The sequence below is a fragment of the Crocuta crocuta genome, unplaced genomic scaffold (genome assembly GCF_008692635.1).
Source record: "Crocuta crocuta isolate KB4526 unplaced genomic scaffold, BGI_CrCroc_1.0 scaffold107, whole genome shotgun sequence".
Lineage (NCBI taxonomy): Eukaryota > Metazoa > Chordata > Mammalia > Carnivora > Hyaenidae > Crocuta > Crocuta crocuta.
Window position 1 is genome coordinate 3,256,523 of NW_027531877.1, and position 21,958 is coordinate 3,278,480.

The following is a 21,958-nucleotide window of genomic DNA, read 5'->3' on the forward strand; positions in this document are numbered from 1 at the left end:
TTTTTTTTTTTTTTTGTTTTTTCCTCTCCAGTTAGTGTGTTCTGCAACTGGAGCCTAATGTGTTTGTGGGATTTTTTTCTCCCTATTCCAGGAACAAAAACCACCTTTTTTTTTCTTCTGAATATATGAGTATATTGATTATCCCAAAGTCGTGGATGGATATGTCTATTTTAATTTGATTTTCATCTTCGTTTTGAAAAGGGGGTTACATTGTAGGGGATTAAAATATTTTCAACAGAAATTCAAATAATTTAAAAGCTTATATGTTTTAGAGATGGAGCTCTTATGTAACAAGGTATGCATGATGCTTCATAGTAACTAGTTGGAGTAACCTTAACATTTGACATGTGTGGTTTCTAGCACTGTGATCTGCTTTAGGCCTTGGTTTGCTTGTATATTAAAAGAAGACCATGACTGCGTTTTTCTCCCTGTTCATCTCTAACCAATGAAGAAGTCACACAATGCATGTAGTAGTGTTTTTTAAGAGAGGCAGTCTTGTGTAAGAATGCAGAGTATCATAGCTAAGTGTTGATACAGTTGTATTTTGATGTTCAAGTCTTATAGTATACTAGCTGCTTTATCAGTGTTAAATGTATAGTTAAGAAACAAGTCAGATCACACCTGCAACAATAGTGGTTGGACCTCTATTAATATCACATGGGCATGAGTGATGCTTGTTAATTGACTGTTCTGGCCTCTTACTTTATACCTCATCTGTTAATTTTTTCATCATTCTTTAGATGTTCCACCACTGAAGATTTACTCTTGATAACACACACATGGTAATTATCCAGTGTGTTCTTGTCAGGTAAATGCAATGCAGGTTCTGACAGTTTCATCTTAATATGTTTGTTGTTTTTCTGAATTATCTTTTTGGGTTACCAGTCACCCGAGTTTGTAGAAAGTTTGGTTCTAGTACTTTTTTTCAATTCTGTAAACAGAAGTATTGTTGATATAGTGTCACAAATTAATACCACCATTTGATGTAGAATGTAATGCCATAACAAGTACAGTTTACCATAATGTGGGGATTAGGTATAAAATACATAGAGTGATGACTGATTGCCTCTTTAAACTAAGTTTTAAAGAGACTTTGTAGTTTTCTCATCTGTGTATATAGTTTGGTAGGAAAAAGAACCCTACTTTAGTGAAAAGACAAATTGACCTAAGTTTGAACCCCAGCTCAACAACTTAATAATAATTGTGTACTCTGGGACAAGTTAACTTTTTAATTTTTGAACTTGAAACAAAATTTACCTATGATGAAAGGCACAAATCTTAAGTATATGGCTTAAATTTGTACCTGCATATATTTCCACACATCATCCAAATCAAGATATGTAATACTTCTATCACTTTCTTGCCCCTTTCCAGTTGAGAAATTGCCCAGAGGTTATAACTATTCTGATTTTTGTTATCAAAATTAGATTTGCCTGTTCTTGAACTTAATGTAAATGGAATCATAACGTATGCCCTCTTTTGTGTCTGGTTTTTTGTCTACCAGAAAATTTATCCATGTTGTTTTGTGTATCACTAGTTCATTTTTTTATTCTGTCACATGAATATATTACAATTTTTTAAAAATTTCTTGTCGATAAGCATTTCAGTTGTTTCCAGTTTATTTATGAATAAAGTTCCTATGAATATTCTTGTGTGAGTCTTTTGGTACATAAGCAATTTTGGAATTGCTGGGTCATAAAGTAGGTAAGTGTTTAACTTTATTAGAAACAGCCAAAGATTTTTCCAGAGTGGTTGTACTATTTAACACGGCCACCAGCATTTTGAGAGTATTTCATTTGCTCAGCATCCTCACCATCACTTAGTATTGCCAGTATTACTAATTCTAGCCATTTACTGTGGTTTTAATTTATTTTTACCTGGTAGATAGTGATGTTGAGTGCCTTTTCATATGCCTGTTGGACATATTTGTGTCTCTACATCTGTTTTCATTTTTAAGTAGTCAGGTTTTGCAAACCATATACATGAGTGGTATAAGAGAATGGAAAAAAAATAGAATTAAAAGATGTGGTGCTATCTTGCTTAGTAGTGACAGCGAGATTTGTGGAAATGTTTTGTACTTAGGCTACATTACAGCCTTTTGGGTCACTGATAATAGATAATATCTATTAGGGTGACCGTACCTGTTACTAACCCCCAAAACTTCAGTGACTTACGATACATTTATATTTTTTTTTGCCCACCTTGACTTTCCAAGGAGGGTATTCCTGGTAGGTATGTTGCCTCTCAAATATTTATTTAGGATTCCAGGCTTCCATCAGTGTTTGATACATGGCTTCCAAGGTCTTTATGGTCCTTTCATCAGGCTAGAGAAAGGAAGAGAATGGGGGCAGAGGAAGGAGGACATGGACATAGGGAGGCTTTTGATGGGTCAGGCAAGGGAATGGCATATACATCTCTTCTCACATTCTTCTGTGGAGAACTTAATTGAGTCGAACTGTAAGGGAGCTGGGAAAAGTTGTCTTCTCTGTGTGCCCCAGAAGCTGGGAATCAGCCAGTAGTCTCTGCCAATACTGATGAAATAGTTTTGTTCTTAGGAATAGTCAATTGATTTCTGTATTAAACTGAGTCAGAACAAAACCTAACTTTTTGATAGGCTTCAATAGCAATGAATTTATTTAAACTTCTAAATAAGACATTTCTCATTCTCTTTGTGTAGCCTGATAATGCTGTAGGAGTTGGAGAGTGACCGTTAGAAGTACAGATAATGATAACCTAATGAGTCCATTCTGTGATGACGGACAACAAAAATGCTTTGTGGAATGCCCTTTTCCCTTTTATTTAATATGTCATATTTATGAAATAAATGTAATTTAGAATAAGGTAACTACTATATCTTTTACTAATATTTCAGAACTTTGTGATTTTAAAACTTAAAAAAAACGGTTTAAGAAGTTTTTAGTGACTTAATAGAAAATGACTCCTGATACTATCCATGGGGAAATGCAAAGTTCTTTGACACTTTCCCTTAAGTTTCTAAGATATTCCTAATATGTTGGAGTTGCTGAATCATTGCCCTGTTCTTTTTTAAGTTCTAAACCAGTAAGAGAAGGATTCCCTTGAATCATCTAAGCCCTGGGTCATTAGTCTTTCTAGCTCTTAAGAGTCTAGTGCACGTCATTGTTAGAGGGAGTAGGGAGAAGAAAACAGGGGAAGAAAGAAAGGGAACAGTAAGAAAATGAGTGTGAGTTGAGGTTTATGTAGTAGAGCTTCCCAAATTGGCCCATGTTTAAGCTTTCTATGGGCAAAGCGTTGCTCTAGAGCAGTCCTGTACTTTAGAAATGTGAACCATATATGTAATCAGTATATCCCAAATATCATTTCAACATTTAATCTGTGTAAGAATTAATGAGATATTGTACATTTTCTTTGTACTAAATTTTTGAAATCACTACACTGTTTTGTAATTACCTCATATCTCATTAAAATTTTTTTCAAAGTTTATTTTTGAGAGAGAGAAGGAGGGAGGGAGATAAAGCACAAGTGGAGAAGGGGCAGAGGAAGAAGGAGACTCAGAATCCAAAGCAGGTTCCTGGCTATGAGCTGTCAGCACAGAGCTCAATGCAGGGCTTGAACTCACAAGCCATGAAATCATGACCTGAGCCAAAGTTAGACTGAGCCACCCAGGCACTCTCGCAACTCATTTTAGATGTGGTTTTCTTTGGAAATTACTTAATCTTTGTAAAATATACATAATGTGTTAGGATTCACATATCTAATATAGATAGCCAAGTTGTTCTAAACACACTTTAAAAAATTTTCAGTAATTGAAACAGTTCTCAGATTTAAAATTCAATAAAATTAAAAATTCAGTTTTTCAGTTTGACTAGCCATGTTTGAAGTGTTTAATACCCACATGTGGCAACTGGCTTCTTGATCAACAGTGTAGCTCTAGAGTATAAACTCAGTTTGAACTAAAAGCTCTAGGAAAGCATGAAATTCTCTCTGGCATTGAAAAGTACTTAAATATTTGTGGTTTGAAGATATTATCACCCTATTTTAACGTAAGTGGACTTGAAAGTGAGGCATGGTAAATAAACTAATTGAACAGCTGGAGCAAAGCCAGGCTTCTTTTCCAAAACTGAATTATTCCTTAAATTAGCTTTCAGAGTATAGCTATTTAGACCAGAAAGGTTATACCTTTTTGGAGGATGCCTCTTTCCAGCCCATTGGCTGTTAACTGGTCAGATTGCCTATTACTTGCCAAATAGTAGATTAGCTAAACAATTATGAGGGAAAATACTCAGGTGCCCTTTCTGTAACCCACTAGTTTGGATATGGGGAATATAAACCAAAGGAAAATGAATGTAGTCAAAACAAGGTTGAAAGGATGAAAAATCCTACAGTCCATTCCATGTCACCCTACAGAGGAAAATATGTTGTTATAGGGGCATGCACCTCTAATTTACCAAAAAATACACCCAAAACTCTACAAATCTCTAGCCTGGAAAATGTTCCTCAGTGTTAGAAAAGGACTCTCTATTCTTTGAGAATGGGAATATCATACTCTAATATAATATGTTACACATATGTTTTGTACACTAATTAGCCAAATTGTACTAATTTGGTGTTCTACTGAAGGTGCATTTCTTTGACAAAGCCTTCCTTGATTGTCATAGTTTAGTTGCTTCCTTCTTTTCTTCAATTCCTTTCTCATGAAAATTAATATTTTTGTCATCCAAGTACATATCTACAGTGTTGTGAATTGTTTCCATTTGATAAGTTTTGTCATGTCTAGCACAGCCAACTCAGTTTTATAATAAGCAGCAGTTGCTCAACATTTACTTGAGTACACAGAAGAAGAGAACAGTTGGGAAATCCTGGCTGATGAACTTCTTAAGAACCTCTGACTATACCCATGCTTTGTGTTGAGATTTCTTGACTGCATTCTGCTGGACTTGATTCATGGCAGAAACTCAGCTGAGCTGCCAGGTATTGGAGTACTGAATTAAACAATGAATCAAAATGAAAGTGACAGTCAAGCTTTTAGTCACTTCAGTTTTATGAGTCTAAACCAGAGAAAAGACTTCTCCCTTTGGAATGGCCTATTGGCTGAGGATCAGATGCATCATCACGGATATTGGGTGGTGTTGAGTGAGCCACAAACAAAAGTCTTCTGCAGATTTATGGCCTGTGGTGGAGGGAAGAAGAAGAAGGGCTAGGAGTGGAAAAGTATTAGGTCAGAATGAAGGAGTTTGTCTTACAGTTTTCCGCTACAGAGAGACTTCCAAATAGAGTCACCTGGGCCAAGTCCTTCATTGCAACAGCTTTCAGAGATTACAGTGCACTGGTTGTACCTCAAATTGGATGTGGGGAGGACAACTTTCTTCCGTGAAGCCTGCCAGGTAAATCCTGTGTAATTGCCTATGGCTAGTCCTGAAATGTCATATAGGTTTTTTTTTTGTTTGTTTGTTTGTTTTACCAGAAACTGGACTCCTCAAGTAGGAAATAACTTCTAAAGACTTTAAACTGCTTTTCTCTATTGCAGGATGTACATTTTCCTACTCTTTAGTATCAGGATGCATTTTACAGTTGATGCCAGCCAGGTAATAGTTATGAAATAATTGTGTGAAACCTTCTGTTGACACTTTTGGATAAAATTAAAAGTGTCTTTGCCCCGTTGCGTATTCTTGCCTGCTGTGCTATAGATTAATTGATCATGTAAGTATGGGTTTATTTCTGGGCTCTCTGTTCTATTCCATCGACCTATGTCTCTGTTTTTGTGCCAGTAAAATCCTATTTTGATTACTACAGCTTTGTAGTATATCTTGAGATCTGGGATTGTGATACCTTCAGCTTTGTCCTTCTTTCTCAAGATTGCTTGGGCTTTTCAGGGTCTTTTGTTATTCCATACAAATTTCAGTATTACTTGTTTTAGTTCGATGAAAAGTGCTATTGGTGTTTTGATAGGAATTGCATTGAATCTGTAGATTGCTCTGGGGAGTCTGGACAGTTTCATGGTAGTAAGCCTTCCAATCTTTGAGCATGGAGTATCTTTCCGTTAGTTGGGTCTTCTTCAGTTTCTTTCATGAATGTTTTACAATTTTGAGAGTATGGGTCTTTTACCTCCTCGGTTAAGTTTATTCCTGTGCATTTTATTCTTTTTAGTAAAATTATAAATGGAATTGTTTTCAAGTTTTTTTAAAAACATTTTTATTTATTTTTGAGAGAGAGCACAAGCAGACGAGGGGCAGAGAGCAAGAGGAAGACACAGAATCGGAAGCAGGGTCCAGGCTCTGAGCTGTCAGCACAGAGTCTGATACAGGGCTTGAACACATGAACTGTGAGATCACAACCTGAGCTGAAGTCAGACACTTAACTGACTGAGCCACCCAGGCGCCTCATAAATGGAATTGTTTGGTGAGATGTAGTATCCTTTTACTATCATTTTATTCTCATCAACTACATATATCAGGTCTTGGGCACTTTTTGTCTTTGGCATCTCCATTTTGGACCTTTCTAACATGTTTTGATCAGTTAGGTTGAGGTATAGGTATAGTATAGGAAGGGAATATAATGGGACATCTCAAGCAATGAGGCTAATGTCTAATTGATTGTTATTTAGTGGTTGTTACTCTATATTTAATTATGAGAGCTTTCTATAACTAAGCAAATTATATCTCAGCCACTCGAGAAGACTAAATATTCTGTTACATTTTTCTGACTAAAGGCTTTTATCCTATTAAGGTTAACATAGTCTAAAAACACCTGTCAAATCTCTGTCCTTTTTTTTTTCTTCGCTGGTGTTTATTTACCTTTTCTAGGGATTGTTTGAACCTCTAAGTCTGCCAATCCTTTCTGGATATGACGTGAAATCTTACTTAGTAGTTTGAGAAAATGTGACATGACTGAAAATGAAACTTGCCCCATTTGGCTAGCTCATGAATCTGAGGGAGTTGTGAAGAGACTATACATGTGAAAAGGACATTTCACTGTACTCTTTGTCAGTACTGCTGTTTCATAAGCTTTGCCATGGCAGAATAAATGAATTCAACCACAGAATGTTTCAGTGGGGTTTTGTAGGTTCTGCTGGAGCCATTTCCTAAAATCTGACTGCTAAGCCTGTTCTAGGATAAGGTCTGGGGATAAGATTCTGATGATACCACAGTGGTATCCCTCTTCACTCTCATTTGTCTCCAGTACAGTTTGGAAACTAAATCCAAATGGTACATAGGAGCAGGAAACCAAAGGATCGTGAGAGGCCACATGAAGAACATGGTGAGCCAGGGCCCTTCTGTAACAAGGAGATAAATCCTGGGACAATGACCTTGACAGCCTCACCTACCATGTCCCAAACCAGAGGCATTGGAATCCCATTGGAACAAAATGGACTTTGTCTTCCTTCATTTTTGTTACCCCTCCTTTACTTTCCCCATCTCTTTCTCCCTTCTAACACTCCCCTTAGCCCTGGGTTATTCTGATAAACACCCTTGCTTAAGAAACAATGGCTATACTGATTTTAGAAAGAAATACCACATATAGATAGATTTATTATTAATAATTTTCTTGTTTTATCTCTTGAAATCTGTTTTAATTAGCAGTACATAATAAAGTAACCCCAAACGAAATGGAGTAAAACCAAGTTATTTCACCATTTCTGTGGGTTAGGAATCTGCATGTAGCTTAGCTAAGTCCTCTGTTTCTGCCTCTTTAACAAAGCTTCTGTCAGGGTGTTGCCTGGGATGTAGTCATCTTAGGACTTGATTGGGCAAAGATGTGCTACAGAGCTCACTCATATCGTTCACAAGAAGTTCACAAGTTTAGTTCCTATCAGGTTGTTGGACTGAAGGCCTCAGTTTCTCACAGCCTGTTGATCACAGGCTGTCCTGTGAGTTCCTTGCCATGTGTGGCTCTCTGTAGCATAGTTCACAACATGGCTGCTAGCTTCGTCAGGGCAAGTGAGAGGGCAAAACAGTGTGAGAAAGAGAGAAGTTAAAGTTTAAAAACCCTAAGTGACATCCCATGACTTTTGCTTTATTCTTTTATTATTTTTAATGTTTGTTTACTTTTGAGAGAGTGTGAGCAGGGGAGGGGCAGAGAGAGGGAGACATAGAATCTGAAGGAGGCTCCAGCCTTTGTGCTACCAGCATGGAGCCTGACATGGGGCTCGAACTCAAGAACCACGAGGTCATGACCTGAGCTGAAGTTGGATGCTCAACCAACTGAGCTACCCAGGCATCTCACTGTATTCTTTTAATTAGAAATGAGTTACTGGGGCATCGGGGTGGTTCAGTTGAGCATCTGACTCCTGATACTGGATCAGATCATGATGTTGTGGTTGTGGGATTGAGCCCCATGTCAGGCTTTGTGCTGAGCAGAGCCTCCTTGGAATTCTCTCTCCCTCTCTCTCTGCCTCTCTCCCATGCTTTTTGTCACTCTCAATAAATAAAAAACTTAAAAAGAGTGCATTATTAGTTTCAATCAACAATCCAAAGAGCATTACAGAGTGTGAAAGACAAGAGTCAAGATGACCTGGGAGACCTTGTAGAAGCTGTGTAACCACAGTATATAAATTATTACATAAATGATATAAAATTAAAAACAAGAGTTGGAATGTGAATCTTGTTCTGTACGCTTGAATATAATATCACAAAAGTTCATTTGAAATCTTTTGTCTGATTGGAATAGTAGGGAATTTATCTCAGTCATTATTGGGGATCACTCTCATCCCACCACATCAAGTTGACTGGAAATCTAGGTCATGAGCACCACCAAAGTGGTGGGCAGGCCCTTCACATCAAGCTTATAGAGCCTACAAATTCTTAATCGGTCCCCCATCTGAGGTTAGGTAGGAGCTTTTTTACTCTTACTCGCTGCTGCCCTTCTAGGCACTTTGTCTCCCTTCCATGAGTTACGTTTTCCATTAACCTGGACTCTCCCTAAAAAATGGATGAGTCATGGACTTAACATAGACATTTCCAGTTGATTCACATTCCTGAGTCAAAGAAAAAACAATGGTCCTATTTCTTGCTCATAATGGGGAAAAAAAAGGAAAAAAATAAGAGAGTAGAATATTAATATCTCAAAACTATCCTATTGGACAACATATAAAGAGAAAAACTTAGATACCATTTAAATATTTTTCAGCAAGCTGTTCAATATGGTCATTATCTTAGGGTTTCTGTTTGTTGTTTCCAATGTCTAAGTCATGTCTTAGTTTGATTCTGCTAACTATATCTTGACATATTTTGCGCAAATTCCAGTCATGTGTAAGGAATCAAATAATTTTTATACCTGGAAATAGGTCTACTTGTTCTGGTAGGCCGTCGCTGTGGGGACTTATTTTAACTTAGCCAAATTTTGAGCTGGGTTTGAGTTTCAGTGTATCATAGGCTGCAATTTTTTTTTTTAAAGGTGGGTTGCTATTACCCTGTGCTTAGAGTGAGGTCAGGGGTGCTCTGCACAGATCCACCACAGCAGAGGTCTCTTTCTCCCCCAGCAGAAGACTATGATTGCTGATTACCTGGTGCTGTGTTTATGTCCATCTTGGCATAACAGAAGTCATCCTATGCAAGGCTTGTACTCCTAGGCCTTGGGGGTGAGACTTTGTCAGCATTTCTGTGTTTCCTCCCCTTGGCAGCCAGACTCTGCCTGAGATCTGCATTTAGTCTTGGGCAAGAGGGGGTTTCTTGTGTATTCAAGTGGCAGCAGATTTTGGGATAGGAGTGTCAGATCCTGGGCCCAAGCTTCTTTCCTGCCCCTCCCCAATGAGTAGAGAGGTTTTGTTTTTATCTCTTTCAGTGGCTCATGCATCTTCTCCTATGTCCTGAGGTGAGAGGATTCCCTGCCATCTTCCAGAGGCAGTGGGGTTTGCTTTTATTCTCCTTACAGAAGCAATGGAGTTTTGTCTGTGCACTGGTGGCGAGAGGATTCTTTGTCCTATGATAGTGTCCTAATCAGTTGGTTTCATCTTGCCATTTGCTTCACTCAGGAGGTCGGGAGGGGGTGGGCATGTGTAGACTCCTGCCTCGTCCCCATTCTTTCTCGTGCAAGTCAGTGAAGCACTCTGGTAAAGAGCTTGTTTGTGACTGGGATCTCCCAATGATCTGAATAAGAAATGCTAGGCCACACTTGGCATTAAGGATTCATTATAAGTCTTGCTGACCTCTTATTACTTGTATGATGGTCACTTCTTTCTCCTCCTCTTGTTTAAGGTAAAACAGTTTGTATGATCTGTCTGGCTTTGCAGGAACTTGGCCCATCTTTAGAATTCCTTTTATTGGTTGCCTTAGGATCTCAGCTCTGTGATGGGCTCGAGAAAAATTTTTGTGTACTACCAGGCCATGCTTGTTGTTAAGGTGGAAGTTAGATTTTCTTGCAGTTTTCTGTATTGTAAGCAGAAGTCTAAATTCATTTTTTCTATAACATTAAATCAGCAATGGTATTTTCCACAAACACAAATCTAAATAATCTTAAAGGTTATATTACAAAAACAGAACACGAAAGTCCCTACTCTTAGTTAATGTAGAATCTCCTAGAGGGCTTCTTGCAGAAACAAAAGCAACAGCAGCAGCATGCGCACTGTAATAGGAAGAGGACTGTATATACAGACATCTGCTGGGAAGGCAAACTTTACTCAACTTGGTTACTGTTTATATCCTTAGTGTCTTCAAGATACCTGTTATTTGCATAAATATCTTTCAGTTTTTATCTACAGTACAAAATGCTACCTGTGTCAACTATTTTTCCCTTCTTTCAAAATTCTTTATTAAATTGGAGATTGAATCCTGTGGTCTCTGATTTCAGCTCTAACTTACCCAGAGCTGATTTGCTGATACCAAATAAAATAAGCACATTGATAATAATACAGACTGTTTGGATCCATGCTTTTTTTACTACCTAGACCTTTATTTATTTTTAGCTACTTCTCTGGCCCCTTAAAATAAATGTATGGTGTGTGCATATTGTAAATCAGCTCTCATTTCCACTTTATTGTTATTTTTAGTGTTTATTTTTGAGAGAAAGTGTGAGTGAGGAAGGGACGGTGTGAAGGAGACAGAGGGTCCGAAGAAGGCTCTGCATTGAGAGCACACAGCCCGATGTGGGGCTCGAACTCGTGAACTGTGAGATCATAACCTACAGCCAAAGTTGGATGCTTAACCAACTGAGCCACCCAGGCACCCCTCTCATTTCTACTTTATGACAGGTTTTACAAATTTATTCTTTCTTCCCTTTCTCCTCACATACCCTACCAGAACATAGATCCCTAGAACTGACAGAAAAATCCAGAAATTAATCTAATTTATGATAGGAATGATACTTTGGTTCAGTAGAATGAGAAATCCTCGATGAATGAAAAGTAAATTCCATATGGATTAGGCACTTAAATGTAAAAGATTTAAATGTATAATTAAAAAAAGTCTCAAAACTTATAAATCAAGATTGTAAATAAAGAAGCTATAAAAGAAAAATTGAAGGATAAAGGGGATTAAGAGTACACTTATGATGAGCACTTAGTAATGTATACAGTTGCTGAATTGTTATTTCACCTGAAATAAATACAACATTTCGTTAATTATACTGGTATTAAAAAAGAAAAAGAAAAAAAAAGAATTTTAAACAAAGCTCCTAGTTAATACTTGTGCAGCTGAGCCATAGACTCTACTTTGAAAAGTCAAGTTTTAGAGCACATTAACTAGTTCTCAGCTAAAAGTAACACAATGAGAGAAGAAAGCATGACTATTATCTGGGTACATCTTTTCACTTATAATGGTTTAGATGTAATGATATGGAAAAACCATTTGGTATTTGTGAGACATGTTTTAGTTATATGAAAATGCAAATAATGTTTTCCATTTATGGGTCTTAAACATTTTTGAAGAATAATTAATGAGATAAATTCATGAAGGGCTTGTAGAGTTTCCCAGAAAGCACAATACTCCATTAGCTCTTGGCATGATAACATAATGGATCCATTTGTAAGAGTTCCTTGGAAAGTTGTATGATTCTATTATATGTCAGAAAAATAGACTTCAAAAACCCACCTGATTTTTCAATTTTTCTTAAGTTTTTTGTTTTATTTCTAGTATAGTTAACATACAGTGTTATGTGTACAACATAGTATATGGACACTTTCAGGTGTACACTACAGTGATTCAACAGTTCTATACATTACTCAGTGCTCATCATGATAGTATACTTTTAATCCCCTTCACGTATATCACCCAACCCCTCACCTACCTCCCCTCTGGGGTAATCATTAATTTTTTTTCTCTATAGTTGGGAGTCTGTTTCTGGGTTTGTTTCTCCTTCATCCCCCACCCCCCCCCGCCTTTGTTTGTTTGTTTTTTAAGTTCTACATTTGAGTGAGATCATATGATATTTGTCTTTCTCTGACTGGCTTAATGAGCTCAACATTATACTTCCTTAGCTCCATCCATATTGATGCAAATGGCAAGATTTCATCCTTTTCATGGCTGGATTGTATTCCAATTGTGTGTGTGTGTGACATTGTCTTTATTCATTCACCTATCAAGCTTCCATAGTTTAGCTGTTGTGAATAATGTGGCAGGCAATAAATATAGGGGTGCATCTATCCCTTTGAATTATCTTTTTTGTATTTTTTGGGTAAATACCCAGTGCCATTACTGGATCATAGGATATTTCCATTTTTAACTTTTTGAGGAAACTCCATACTATTTTCTACAGTGGTTATACCAGTTCACTTCCACCAAGAGTATATGAGGGTTCCTGTTTCTCTACATCCTCTCCAGCACTTGTTGTTTCTTGTGTTTTTTATTTTATCCATTTTGAAAGGTGTGAGATACTTCATGTAGTTTTGATTTTTATTTCCTGATGATGAGTGATAAGGAGTATCTTTTCATGTGTCCATTGACCTTCTATATGTCTTTGAAGAAATACATGTTCATGTCTTCTGCCCACTTTTTAATTGGATTATCTGTTTTTTTGAATGTTAACTTTGTTAAGTTCTTTATATGTTTTGAATACTAACCCTTTATTAGAAATGTCATTTGCAAATACCTTCTCCCATTCAGTGGGTTTTGTTGATTGTTGCCTTCAATGTGCACAGGCTTTTTATTTTGATGAAGTCCCAGTAGTTTATTTTTGCACTTGGTTTCCTTGCCTCAGGAGGCAACTCATGTCAGAGAAATAACTATTTGAGTTCTTTTTTAGAATTTGTATAGTTTCAGGTCTCATATTTAGGTCCTTCCTTAATCCATTTTTGAATTTATTTTTGTGTAAAGTGTAAGATTGTGGTCCAGTTTCGTTCTTTTGCATATAGCTGTCCAGTTTTCCCAGCACCATCTGTTGAAGAGGTTGTCTTTTTCCCATTGCATATTCTTGCCTCCTTTGTCAAAGATTAATTGGCCATATAAACATGGGTTTAATTTTGACCTCTCTGTTCCATTCCTTTGATCTATGTGCCTATTTTTGTGCCAGTACCAAAATACTTTGATTTCAGGTGCCTGGGTGGCTCATTCGGTTAAATGTCTGACTTTGGCTTAGGTAACGATATCACTGTTCATGGGTTTGAGCCCCGCGTTGGGCTCTGTGCTGACAGCTAGCTCCTGGAGCCTGTTTCAGATTCTGTATCTTCCTCTCTCTCTGACCCTCCCCTGCTCACGCTGTCTCTATCTCTCTCTCAGAAATAAATTAAAAAAAAAAACATTAAAAAAACTATTAAAATTTAAAAAAAACAAAAAAAAACCCAAAATACTTTGATTTCTCCAGTTTTGTAATTTAACTTGAAATCTGGAACTGTGATGTCTCCAGCTTTGTTTTTCTTTTCAAAATTCATAAATGAACTTGAAGTATCTGGATTGGTACTAATTATGGTCCATTCTTTGTAAAATGGAATAGTCATTTAAATTCTTGTTTGTAGTTTAGATGAGGAGCCTAGATGAGAAAATCTGCCAGAGAGTCTTACAGTTTTAATAGAGTTAATTTACAGATTGTTGTGTTATTATCTCCTGCTATAATTATTAAAACAGGAAGATGGAGAAAATCAAGAGTTTAGTTAACAGTAATGGAAACAGAAACTTCCCTTTGACTGTGCCTAGAGGATATTCCTTGATTTTACACTATAGTTATTTTCTCTTGAAATAATAAAGAACTGAAGTCTTCAGATGAGTGTCACAGAAATATGAGGATATTTTTCACCAGTTAGCCTCTGAGAATAAGAATGTTTCATTTTCAGCTGTGTAGGACCCATGGTGCCAATCAGTTACCTTGTCCTCAGCAGGACCTGGTCCCTACTGCCTTCTTCCCATTAGGTAAATGTCGCTGCTGTCCTTAGGTCCTTTACTTAGCAGATGGCTATTTCTTCTATTTTAGTGGGGGAAATTGAGGCTGTTAGGTGGAAAGAACTAATCTACAAATACATTCATTCAAGCCCATTCTATCTATCTATCTATCTATCTATCTATCTATCTATCTATCTATCTATCTATCTATCTATCTATCTGTCTGTCTGTCTATTTGAGAGAGAGAATGAGGGCGCCAGTGGAGGAGGGGGAGAGAGAATCTGAAGTGGACTCTGTACTGACAGCAGAGAGCCTGATGAGGGGCTCGAACTCAAGAACTGTGAGATCATGACTTGAGCCAAAGTCAGGTGTTTAACCAACTGAGCCACCCAGTTTCTCCAATTCAAGACCTTTCTTATTCTGAGAGGACAAAAACACAAACACTCTCCCTTCCATCCCACCATGTCCTTTTTTCACAGTGTTCATATCAGACTTAAGCTTCTTTCAAGGACATGCTGCTTCCTCACTTACTGTGCACCCCTCCTGTTGGATCCACTTCTTGCTGTGAAAACCTCATTGTAGCTGGCTCCAAGAGTACTCTTCAAAAAAAAAAAAAAAAAAAAAANTCAGAGCCTGGAGCCTGCTTCAGATTCTGTGTCTCCCTCTCTCTCTACCCCTCCCCCACTGGCGCCCTCATTCTCTCTCTCTACCCCTCCCTGTCTGGGTACCTCTATTGAGGTAGGGGCAAGGCTCGATTAAAACTAGAACAGCTCTTCTCCAACAAATGTCATGCAAGCCTCATTTTTAAAAGTAAAAAATGTAAAATTATAATATATTTAACCTAGTGTACTTAAAATGTTATTACAACATATAATCAGTAGAAAAATTAGTAATGAGAATTTTATTATCATTTTGTATTGTCTTCAAAATCTGGTGTGTATAGTACAGTTCCAGCTTATATCAGTTTGGAATTGGACCTCGCCTGCTCAATAGCCACCTATAGTTAGTGGCTTCCACATAGGACCTACTACCATCCTTGGCATGTACTATATACTAATAGATGTTCAGAGACTGAAGGAATTGAACATATAAGATATACGGCATATAAGATATAGAGACCTAATCCAAGGCAGAAGGGACCACAAGACCTAACCTACAGAGAGAGGGTTAGTAGAACTCTTCTTGTTTTAGTCTCTGGACCATTTGATACTCTTTTTCCATCCTCTCCCCTGATGTGAATATCTAGTCTGGAGCCTGGAACTATCAATGTGGTAGTTATAAAAGAAAGCTTAATTGCTTTCTGTTGAGCGAGGTTTTTATTGGTAAAGTTTCCCACCTGTTAACCTTTCCTTTCCTTAACAGCTTACACTTTGAGATTACCCATTTGTTTAATTATTACCATTTTATTTCAACCTCCTTATATATTTTTTAAAACCAAGTTACTCCCAGGTATCATTGTTAAATTAGGGATCAATTTGGTTGCAAGGAACAAAAGCGGATTCAATGTACTTAGCAGCAGAATATTGGAGTGACATAGCAGGTAATATTATGGACATCCACAGGCAGAGAATTTACTGGAGTTTCATGTGTTCTATGCAAGCAACTGGGAACTCTTGGCTTTTCTTCACTGTCTTCTTAATTTTCTTGCATGTCTAGAACCTATCTGGCAGCACTCACAACCTGAGCCTCATTGTCCAACCACAGTCTAGATGATTCAGTCCCACATTCCTAGATGAAAGAATGTGATGGGTTAGCCTTGCTTGTTCATCCCATGTAATTTGGGATAGAGGGGTATGTTCATTTTCTTGGGCTCTCTAACAAATTACCACAAACTTGGTGGCTAAAAACAGGCATTTATTCACTCACAGTTCTGGAAGCCCAAAGTCCAAAATCAAGGTACCCATGGGATTGGTTCCTTCTGGAGGCTCTGGGGAGAATCTGTACCATGCCTCTCTCCTTGCTTCTGGTGGTTCTGCCAGTCCTTGGCTTCCTTGACTTGCACACATCACTCTGATCTCTGGTTTGCTAATCACATAGCTTTCCTCTGTGTCTCTGTGTTTTCTGTCTCTTACAAGGACACTAGTCATTGGCTTTAGGACCTACACTAACCTAGGATGATCACATCTAGAGATCTGTACCTTAATTACATCTGCCAAGACCCTTACTCCAAATAAGATCATATTCTTACAATCTGGTTAGAGCTGTCTTCTGGAGGTCCAGCATTCAACCTACTTCAGGAAGTATAATGATGGTATACCAGTATGGCTTCTAGAATCTATCCCAGGTGCCAGCAAATGTCTGGCTATTACACTTCTCTACAAAGAATATTTATAATTTTGTACATTTACTTCCAAGTATCATGTTCCACTAAAATGCCCTTTTATTTATTTTCTGGGATCTACTTACGGTGGAATTAATAACTCCCTTTTGCCATTTTTCATAGCACTTTGTACACAGCTCTTTGGCAGCCCTTGCCATATTAGTTTATAGCATGTCTCTTACCACTTAAATTGTGAGCTTTTTGTTTTAATTTTTAATTTTTATTTTTAAAGAGGGTGCACAAGTGGGGGAGGGGCAGAGAGAGGGAGACAGAATCCGAACCAGGTTCTCTGCATCACAGAGCCTGATGCAGGACTCGAACTCATGAACCATGAGATCATGATTCCAAGTTGCTCTCCACACTAATCTTCTCTGTTGCACAGATGTTATTTCTGGTAATTCTGTTTTCTTTTATTTAAAAACAATTTTTTAACGTTTATTTTTTGAGACAGAACATGAGCAGGGGAGGGTCAGAGAGAGGGAGCTACAGAATCTGAAGGAGGCTCTAGGCTCTGAGCTAGCTGTCAGCCCAGAGCCCAACACGGGGCTCAAACCCATGAGCTGTGAGATCATGACCAGAGCCGAAGTTGGAAGCCCAATCGATTGAACCACCCAGGTGCCCCAAAGAAGTGCTATTTTTATGCGTAAATTTAGCGATGCTAGACAATATCTTATAAATGGACTTTTTAATATCTCATAATCTACTAGGTAAGGGACTACCTCTTTTTCTCCTTATTTCTGATAAATTCTTAGACTTAGTAAAACATTGCCTGAAGAGGCTGGGGAATGGGTTTAAAATAAAGCATGAGGCTGGAAGGCATATTTTGTTTTAAAAATAAATTGACTTGGTCTCATTGAACGTGGCGCTAGCTTTCCAGGTAGCTGATTTCTTCCCGAACCAGGCCGGGCCCACCCAGAAGCAACTATGTCTAAGGGACTTAGAGTTGGCATCGATCTTGGCACCACCTACTCCTGTGTGGGAGTCTTCCAGCACGGGAAGGTGGAAATAATTGCCAACGATCAGGGAAACCGGACCACCCCAAGTTATGTCGCCTTTACTGATACCGAACGATTGATCGGTGATGCTGCAAAGAATCAAGTTGCAATGAATCCCACCAACACAGTTTTCGATGCCAAACGCCTGATTGGATGCAGATTCGACAATGCTGTTGTCCAATCTGATATGAAGCATTGGCCTTTCATGGTGGTGAATGATGCTGGCAGGCCCAAGGTCCAAGTAGAATATAAGGGAGAGACCAAAAGTTTCTATCTAGAGGAGGTGTCTTCTATGGTCTTGACAAAGATGAAGGAAATTGCAGAGGCTTACCTTGGCAAGACTGTTACCAATGCTGTAGTCACAGTACCTGCCTATTTTAATGACTCTCAGCGTCAGGCTACCAAAGATGCTGGAACTATTGCTGGTCTTAATGTGCTTAGGATCATCAACGAGCCAACTGCTGCTGCTATCGCTTATGGCTTAGACAAAAAGGTTGGAGCTGAAAGGAATGTGCTGATTTTTGACTTGGGAGGTGGCACTTTTGATGTGTCAATCCTCACTATTGAAGATGGGATCTTTGAGGTCAAATCTACAGCTGGAGACACCCACTTAGGGGGAGAAGACTTTGACAACCGAATGGTAAACCATTTTATTGCAGAGTTCAAGCGCAAACATAAGAAGGATATCAGCGAGAACAAGAGGGCAGTACGTCGTCTCCGTACTGCTTGTGAGCTCGCCAAGCGCACACTTTCTTCCAGCACCCAGGCCAGTATTGAGATTGATTCTCTATATGAAGGAATTGACTTCTATACCTCTATTACTCGTGCCCGGTTTGAAGAGTTGAATGCTGACCTGTTTCGTGGCACCCTGGACCCTGTAGAGAAAGCCCTTTGGGATGCCAAGCTAGACAAGTCTCAGATCCACGATATTGTCCTGGTGGGTGGTTCTACACGTATCCCCAAGATCCAGAAATTTCTACAAGACTTTTTCAATGGGAAGGAACTGAATAAGAGCATCAAACCTGATGAGGCTGTTGCTTATGATGCAGCTGTCCAGGCAGCCATCCTTTCTGGAGACAAATCTGAAAATGTTCAAGATTTGCTGCTGTTGGATGTCACTCCTCTTTCTCTTGGCATTGAGACTGCTGGTGGGGTCATGACCATTCTCATCAAGCGCAATACTACCATTCCTACCAAACAGACCCAGACCTTCACTACTTACTCTGACAACCAGCCTGGTGTACTCATTCAGGTTTATGAAGGTGAGCGTGCCATGACCAAGGATAACAATCTACTGGGCAAGTTTGAACTCACAGGCATACCTCCTGCCCCCCGTGGCGTTCCTCAGATTGAAGTCACTTTTGATATTGATGCTAATGGCATTCTTAATGTCTCTGCTGTGGATAAGAGTACAGGGAAAGAAAACAAGATCACCATCACAAACGACAAAGGTCGTTTGAGCAAGGAAGACATTGAGCGCATGGTCCAGGAAGCTGAGAAGTACAAAGCTGAAGATGAGAAGCAGCGGGACAAGGTGTTCTCCAAGAATTCCCTGGAATCCTATGCATTCAATATGAAAGCACCTGTTGAAGATGAGAAACTTCAGGGCAAGATAAATGATGAGGACAAACAGAAGATTCTGGACAAGTGTAATGAAATCATCAACTGGCTGGATAAGAACCAGACTGCAGAAAAAGAAGAATTTGAACATCAGCAGAAGGAGCTGGAGAAGGTGTGCAACCCCATCATCACAAAGCTGTACCAGAGTGCAGGAGGCATGCCTGGAGGAATGCCCGGAGGCTTCCCTGGTGGCGGTGCTCCTCCCTCTGGTGGTGCCTCCTCCGGGCCCACCATTGAGGAGGTTGATTAAGCCAACCTGAGAATAGGTCTAGCATTGTTCCACACAAAACATTTGAAGGACCCAAATTTGTAGCAAATTCCGTGGTAGTTTTAAAAGAGCTGCTATAGTTAATAAACTGGGCATTCTTGTTACTTGAATATGGAATATGTACACAGGGAAAGAGATACAACATTGCACTTTATAAGCACTGTATTGTGAAGTGGAAAATGCAATGTCTTAAATAAACTGTATTTAAAATTGGCAAAAAAAAAAAAAATTGACTTTTCTTTCCCTTTGAATCATAATCTCTTTCTTAGTCTGTTTAGTTCCTTTACGGTTTTGTCAGTTGCAAAAGAAGGTAAAATGATAGTGCTCACGTAAACCCCAGAAATAATCTAATTTAACTTTTGATTTGTAGGAAACTGAGGGTCAGGCTGCCTAGGCTCAATTCTTTCCCCTATCACTAAGTTTGGACAAGTTTCTCAATTGTTTTGGCCTCAGTTTCCTCATCTGTAAAATGGAAATAAAAATACTATTGATATTTTAAGATTGTTGTGAAGATCAAAGGAGATAAAGTTCTTAGTACTGTACCTGACAAATGGTAAGAGCTCTACATATTATTATAATAACCTGCTAAATAAGCAGCTTAGGTAAATAAGTGGCTTAGTTTGGGCTCCTGACTCTCAGTTTAATATGTTTTCCTCTAGACATAAATAAGAATCATAAACCTCTTTTCTGAGTTAGCTACTCTTCCCTTCATCTCCTTCGTGTAAAGATCATCACATGATATTTCTATTTCTCTTTTCTAGCTAAAGATATTCTCAGCTTTTCACCCATTACCACATTTGTAAGGACTTCCTGAATAGAAAATTTAAAATTTAGTCTTTTCTTTTAATTGTTTATGACACTTTCAGATGGTATTTTTCCTGTAAAGTTGAGTACTCTCACAGAAGCAGATTTTTTTCCATTTACAATAATGTACCTCACTTCCCAGCATAAATGGGTTAAGTGCCACACTGGCTTGAGCTTTGCTTAAAAGCAAAGAGAAAGCTCCCAGGCAACAAGAGAGGAAATAGTCACCCATCTCTATGTAGATAAATTCCAAATTCCACTCTCTGTCCTGACATGTGCTGTAGGGGACAGAGCACCTTTGAAGGGGATCCTTTGAACCAGCAGGACATCTTCTGGAAACCACAGAGAGGTGAGTGCCATACTCAGTCTAATAACTCAAATCCTTGCAAATTGGGCCTCTTTTTTCTATTATGTGAAGGTCTTTTTCTGCTTTCTTCAGAGAAGTTATGGGTCAGAGCCCACCACCTGAATTACTCCTTATGTAGACTGCTCTTTGATAATTCCAGGGAATCTCATCTTTTGACAGTTAATGTTTTAGTGTTTGTTTTTTGAGAGAGAGAGCAAGCTGGGGAGGGGCAGAGAGAGAGATCCCAAGCAGGCTCTATCCTTTCAGTGCAGAGCCCTATGTGGGGCTTAAACTCACCAACTATGAGATCATGACCTGAGTCAGACGCTTAACTGACTGAGCCAACCAGGTGCCTCTTTTAAAATGCTGGGGCAGGGGTGGAAATCATGGGGGCCAGAGGTGAAAATATGTGAATATAATGGATTTATCTTTCTGAAAACTCTAGGCTAGAGGAAATTTAGAGGAAAACTCTAGGAGCTTCAAAGGAAGATCCTTTTGTGTATTGGTATTTTGTGGCAAGAGGGCTGAGGGATAGTAAGTCACTAATAGCTACTGTTTGATTTTGGTAGAGTCTTGACTTTGAAGTAAGACAGTCATGGGTTTAAATCCCAGCTCTGCCACTTATAAACTAAATGATTTTTGGACTAGTCGCATATTATCACTGAGCCTCAACTTCCATATCTGTAAAGTGGAGATGATAATACCTTCTCCACATGGATTTTTACTAGAACAAGATATAATTTGTGTAATACGATTACCGCGTTGGAGACTCTCTTTATCAAATTACAATTATGTTTTTGCCAATCTTGCTGCTGGTATCTCAAAATGTTCTTTGTATGAAGGCATCCTGCACCTCAAGTGGGTTTATAGATTTTGAAACTGTTGATTTTTTGATACCTTTATTATTTTTACTTTTAGACACAATTGCATATAACATTAGTTTTAGGTGTACAGCATAAGTATGTGATATTTGTATATATTATGAAATGGTCACCACAATAAGTCTAGTTAACAGCCATTATACATAGTTAAGGATTTGGTGGGACTGAATGAGGCTGGACAGCTTGCTGCTTGCTTCCTCCCTTCCATTGGTAGAGTTCACGGGTTCTTAATTAAATTTATGGCCAAAGTGCTGTCCCTAGAATTTATTCCTTCTTTTCCCAGCCTTTAAAAACTCAGTTCCATGCTATGCATGGTTCTTGGTACAGAATGGATATCGACATAGATTGAATGTATGAATAAATGAATGAATGGGAACACATAGTTGTACATTTTTCTACAAGTGTATTCAGATGAAACTTTGCATTCAGGGAACTTTTGACACACCTTGTGTGTCTGTGTCCACATCCATGTGTGCATGTGCATGTGTGTATAGGGGGAATG

At 38.4% G+C, this 21,958-nt stretch overlaps 1 protein-coding gene and 1 pseudogene across 1 annotated transcript in view; both read left to right on the top strand.

Moving 5' to 3' along the window:
- Window positions 1-17,466: 17,466 nt before the first annotated feature.
- Window positions 17,467-19,470, top strand: LOC144239033 (heat shock cognate 71 kDa protein pseudogene; annotated as a pseudogene).
- A 1,052-nt stretch (window positions 19,471-20,522) lies between these two features.
- Window positions 20,523-21,958, top strand: part of IL31RA (interleukin 31 receptor A) — a 54,525-nt gene continuing 53,089 nt past the window's right edge. The window contains exon 1 of the mRNA XM_077772996.1: window positions 20,523-20,578. The gene's annotated coding sequence lies outside the window, so the exon portion shown is untranslated. The remainder of the gene's footprint in view (window positions 20,579-21,958) is intronic.